Raw genomic sequence first — 6648 nt, 5'->3', positions numbered from 1 at the left:
ATAAAGCTGAGACGTGTTAGCCTATGAAAGGGAGTGATCAATATATTTTCCAACTCTGGACAGTTCAAGTTAGAGGATAAAGGAATTCAGTGTTCTTTATAATTCACCTGGCAGTCATTATGATCCTAGGCAAGTGGGCATATGGCCATTTCTCAGGATGAATCAGGCCACATTTTAATAGTTCCGGCAGTTCAAAGTGGAATGGATTTATTTCAAGAGGCTCAAGAAAACCTCATTTTGAAGGCTCTAATGAAAAGTAAGGATGATAAAGAACACTGTTTTTCATGATAAGGAAAATTCTGCCTTTCAAGAGAGACATCATAATTTCTTCTAATTATGAGAAAAATGTTGCTGCCTTGAGTGCTCTTATTCATGTGTACAGCCAATGGGATTTTCTGCATAAAAGAATAATTAGCTTCTATCCCTTCATACTAAAAAAAAAATCATCCATCTTTCTTTTCTTTTATACCTTTCTCCCCCTTATATTCTTTGACCTCTACTCTGCTGAATCTTTTATATGTCATGGAAGGAAGATTTAGAGGGGCTTTGATTTCTCCAGTTCCTTTGGTGGCTGGCAGTGTTTGCTGTGCTGAATTTGGAAGTGCCTAATTTGGGAGTTCTGCTCATGTAGGGTTGTAAACTGATCAGATTTCATTTTATGTGTGAAGATCATTTTCAGCCCGTGGATTTAAACATTTTATTTGCCTGAAATACAGAGTACATAATGCACTGTGGGCTTCTACTTAGGAAAGCTCCTCAACAACTTAGTTTTTAAGACAAAGGACATTATGGGGAGCTTGATCCTTTAACCATCTGAACGGTTACAGAGAGGCTGGGGTCGACCAACAGTTCTGAGAGGGTGACAGCAATCACGTCTGGAGTTGCTGGCTTATAAAGGAAGCTGTGTAAGGAAGACAGCTGAGCCCAATTAGAACTTTTCATTGACCTGGTTTGTGTGGTCCATAATTCTCAGTTGTGTAGATAACTGCTGTGAGAAGAAAGATGTTCAGCTATAATGGAATTAATTCAACACCCAAATGTCAGCAAAGTAGAAAGAAGGCCTGCTCAAATTCATAGTGAATGATAATATTGTTTGAACCTTCTGAGAGATTAGAATTTGTTCGCCTTCAAAATGGAATATGATCTTTGGCTTTAAAATAGAAAAATCAATGATAAATATAGACAGGAAAAGAAGTCTTAGGGATTAGATTTTTCTAAGAAAGTTTAGTGGCTTATTGAAATAGCAATGATAATAGCCACCATTTCCTGAGTGCTGATTCTGGGACAGACCTGGTTCTAGGGTTTTAAGAACATTATCTCTACTCCATATAGCAGCCCTGGACAAAGGAGAAACTGAGAGGTGGACAATGGCTTGGCCAAGATCACATGGTCAGAAACGAGGGGTCAGACTTCACCTTCGAGTAGTTTTACATCAATACGTTATCTAAACTTGCACTGAAAAAAAAACAAAAACAAAAACAGTACTGCATTTTGTTCCTTATACAGTTTTAGCACATGAGCTAGACTCTACCACATAGATAGGCAGAAACAGGTTTATTTTGGGTTATTAAAGTCTCTTTGAAATAATAACTACCTAAGATTGTAGATTAGGTCCCATCTAGTTCAGTCATGAAGACAACCTGTGCATTTGCTTGGAGAGGCATGACTTTCAATTAATTGGGAAGGGATATCCTTCTTTTCATAGCTACCCTTTAAAAAGTTTTATTCTTCCACTTCACTGATTTTTTTCTTATTAAGCAAACCATTGTCTGTAGAGTTTCAGGGGCTATTCCTAGCATATCAGAAGAAGGAAATGAAATCATTTTGCACACAAAAACACAACATTCACTTAGGCAGAGAAGTCATAGCCTTAATACACCTGCGTGTTGTGCTTAGTGAGGCAGCACGGCGTGGCCATTGAGAGCAGGGACTTGAGTGCCAGAACAGCCCAGGCTGCCAGTTATATACATGTGTGACTTTGGACAAGTTGTTTAATTTCCTTGTGCTTCAGTTTCTTCACCTGTAAAATGGGGATGATGAAAAAAGTAGAGCCTACATCAGAAGCTTTTTAGGAGGATTAAATGAGTTCATATATGTAAAGTGATGAGAACATCAAAGGCACATAGTACAATGTCAGAATAAATATGATATAATTGTGGACCAAGTATTCCAGTATATTCCTTTCAATGAATCCTTACCATATTCCTGTAGGATGGTTATGTTGTATTTATTTAACAGATTAGTAAATGAGTCTCATAAAGATTAACTAACTGGTCCATGGTGATTCAACTTGTAAATATTCAAACCTAGGTTAAGTCGGGGTGCTGAGCCAACCAGGGATATGAACTCAGGGTTTGTCATATGTGATTTTATTCTTTATATTTCTGGTTGAGGAGAATTCTACCTTTATGTTTTTAAAAGGGCCAATATTAAGTATATTAATATAGCACATATATGATATGAGATACGGTTTGTGATATTGTAGACTAACCCTACAGCAGGAAAGAGTGTCAGCTTTAGAAAATGTCACCAAGTCTCTGGTCCTATTATCTACACCTTTCATAGTAGGGTGACAAAGTACAAGCTCCCTGGTCCCAGACTGCGTGGATTTGAATCCTTGCTCTTCCACTTACTCTCCTTATTTTGGGAAAGTCATTTAACATCCCCATGTTAAATGACTTTCCCATGCTCTGGGTCTCTTTATATTAAAATAGAGATAGTACGAATAATTTTTGTCATAGAAAGTGATCATTAAATGTGTCTATGTATTTAAAGAACTTGAACTTGACTCATAATAAATGATACATAATGTGTATTATTATTATTATTATCATATTGCTACTATTATTATTCTTGAACAATTTCAGATTAGGATAATTTTCCTTGGATGACTATGCTGAGACCTCTAAAACAATAACAACAGGAAAATGAGACTTAAACAACATTCCGTGGCTGATATTTAGAACACTATAGGAGTTCCTGTTGTGGCTCAGTGGGAATGAATCTGACTAGTGTGCATGAGGATACAGGTTTGATCCCTGGCCTTCCTCAGTGGGTTAAGGATCTGGTGTTGCTGTGAGCTGTGTGTAAGCCATAGACACGGCTTGGATATTATGTTGCTGTGGCTGTGGTATAGGCTAGCGGCTACAGCTCCAATTCAACCCCTAGCCTGGGAACATCCATATGCCATGCGTGCGGCCCTGAAAGGACAAAAGAAAAAAAAAAGATTATAAAAGAAGGGAGACTTAATCCTGACAAGGCTAGGATAAATAGCTTGTTCATAGGATTATTTTATGGCTAAGAATTATCATTCAGTTTCTTTTAAGAGCCTGGGGTTTCTTCCCTTTACCAGAATGATTGAATTGAATGATTGAATTGAATCAATATATTTTGGAGGAATTTTTCTGGACTTTTATCAAATGTATTTAAGGGGAACTTCAGATACTCCACAGCTAACAAATGAGGTGGTTATAAGTTGGAAGATGACAGAGAAAAGGGACAATTGTGTATCTAATAGAAAGGTATAATGTTGTCCTTGGAGTTTCCTAGTTATGATAAAGATTGTCTTCTGGACTTGGCTATATACCCACTTTAGATGTGTGAAGCTAAATATATTCTGTGTTCTTCCTTTCACCTCTTCTACATAGCAATATAGGTTTTTTAATTTTTTTCCCTACCCAGCAATATTGGCTTTTTTCCTACACTTTAGCTTTTTGACTAGCCTAATTCTCTTATATGAATCAGAAGATTAGAATATATTCTTATTTTTTCTTCCCTTCATTTGCCATTTACTGTCAGTTATCAAGTCTTCTCCAACAAAGCTTTACTCTGTATAGGCCCTCCTACCTACCATCATTTCATTAGCTTAGTGCCTGGTTATATCTCATCTGGTCAGTGCAATAATCCCTCCTCCCCTACTACTCTTGCTGACCCAGTGTTGCTCTACTCCAAAGGATGTACAAAGTAAATTTTATCCTCATCACATGGAACCTAGTAGTTAAAATAGTTCCATGACAAGGCTTCCATCTATGGCTCAATCTCTGAACTTACTCTTGCTTCTTCTTCTCTCTTTCTCATCATTCTCCATCCCCAAACAAATGAAAACCAATTGTATTAAAATACTGGTGATTTTTCAAATGGGTCAATACCTTTGTTTTTGCCATTGCTGCTCCTTCTGGCTGGAATGCCCTCAAGAACCTCCACTTCTACTCATAAATGGCCACCTCACTCCTCTTATTCATACTTAAAACCCCACATGCCATCACTTCCTCTAAGAAGAGTTCCCTAATCCCTTCAGCCACCACCAGGTACAGCTACTAAATCTTAAAACCTTATCAGTCCATATAGTAATTATTTGACCATATTCTCTCTAGGATGCAAACTTCTGAAAGTCAGGTATTAGATATTTCCTCTCTATATTCTCAGGACAAAGCACAGTTTCTTTCACTGAATACGTGCTCAGTGAATGTCCATACACTCACTAAGTCTTATAATAATACAATTTTTAATATTGAGTCTCTTTGCAAGTGAGGCTATTGTAGACAATTCAAATAATAGCCTGAATTAATATTTTCTTGTCACAAGTTTGCAATGTATAACGTGTTCATATATCAATATCAAAAATAAAAGTTTGTTAATATCTCTTATGAGCAAAGCATAGTGCTTAATATTTTATATTTGTAAAGAACTTTTTTGTCTTCTAAGTGCTGTGACATACATTATCTTTGAGGTTCATGACAACTGTGAAGTAAATAACACAGGTATTATCCTCATTTTACAAATGAGAAAACTGAAGCTCAGAAAGAGAACTGGCATACATAAAATCACTCACACTGAAGTAAAGTAATTTGAAACCCATTTTAGGATTCTAAAAATATAAACATTTAAGCCTTTACTACATGCATTTGTTATCTCCACTGTGTCATACTGCTCTCACATTACTTACAATCAAACTGGGAAAAATACAGAAGGAGGTACAATGTACTAATTTATAAAGAAGTTTCAGGAACTTTATATATATGTTCTCATCTAGTCCTTGAAATATCCCTGGCAGATAGGAAGTATTAATCCATTTTACAGATACAGAAAGTGGAGTCAGAAAAGAGAACTTTCTAACGGTCCAAAGTTATTAAGTAGTAAAGTCAGATTTTAAACTGAGATTTATCTAACTCCCAAATTCAAATGTGCTTAATACAACGAAGAGGTAGACAAGAGGTCAAGAAAGCATGAGTCGAGTTTAACATGGAATGGTATTCCTATCCAATGAGTCTGATCTGGCATGTGGAAAGGACCACATCCTAGGAGTATTTGGAGAGAGCTTGAAAGTAACTTCATCCCAGGAGAAATTGACTGGCTTGTAGCAGGACTCCAGTCATTAGCTGGTGAGGAAGAAGAGTTCCCAGTGCCCAGTCTTTTCTAAAAGGGGGCTTGTTAAGTCAGGGCTTAATGAATTTTGGGGCACCAAACAAGTGATCTTAGGCTTTAGAGCAGGGCTACTTTCTGAGCAGGGAACTAGAATGGGAATCAGGATCTAGAACAGAAGACCAATCATCCAGCAAAGGCACATAGGGAAGAGGAGTAGAGGAAGATGCAGAGAGACTTTTGCTCTGTACATCCTTCATGTGTTCTTCTCTCTTTATTCTCAATCCTCATGACTTCATTCACCAACTCTCTGTTGACAACCCCCAAATGTCATTGCTAAGATCTATTTGAGTTCCAGACCTCCGGAACCACTGAATGATGGACAGCTCCACTTGGATGTCTGTAGACACATTACGCTAAATGTATACAAAGTTGAACTTACCATGCACTGCCTTCACAAAACCTACTTTTCATGTAATCGCTACTTTAGCAAAATGTAGTACCATTTATCCAGGTTAGAAACTTGTTATTCTTATACATCTTGTTAATTTTCCCCTGTCCTTATCTGTCAATCCCTTAATCTTATGATTCTGTCTCCCTAATATCACCTGAATCTGTCCTATCTCTTCTACTACCCCCGGATTTTGACACCTCTAGACTAGATGGTTGTCTTCAGCCTTGCTCATCTCCACACCATGCTCCACAGTGAACTCAGTGTTATTTCTGATATGCCCATCTGGTCATGCCATTTCTGTGCCTTAAGCCTCCAGTGTATTTCCTGATGCTCTGAGGATGAAATCTGACCTCTTTAGTTTGGGATATAAGGGCTTCCTGATTTGGCCTCTGCCAACCTTTTTCACCTCACAGCTTATTTCCCCCTCCCATAGTTTAGCCACACCCTCCATGTTGCAGTGAATCATTTTAAAGTCCCTGAAAATCTTACCTCTCCCCCTTGCAACTGTATTTGGTATCCTTCCTTTGTATTCCTAAGGCATCCTTTGTCACATTTGCCTCTAACGGAGTACTTACCATATTTTATTTATTTATTTTACATTTTTATCTGCTCAGTAAACTGTAAACTCTTTAAAAGAAAGAAGGATATGTTTTTCACTGCTTTTTCCCCAGAACATCTCAAGGCAATTGGCACATAAAAGTGATCAACCAATATCAGCTGGATGAATGAAATGAGTTCTAGGGGCATCACCCTAGCTGGAGATCATGGGCTGATTCCAAACTCACTGTTGGTAGTAAGATAATGAGTCTAATGACAGACATGGTTCTCATTGA

The sequence above is a fragment of the Sus scrofa genome, chromosome 7, assembly GCF_000003025.6.
Source record: "Sus scrofa isolate TJ Tabasco breed Duroc chromosome 7, Sscrofa11.1, whole genome shotgun sequence".
Taxonomy (NCBI): domain Eukaryota; kingdom Metazoa; phylum Chordata; class Mammalia; order Artiodactyla; family Suidae; genus Sus; species Sus scrofa.
This window is presented reverse-complemented; position numbering follows the sequence as displayed.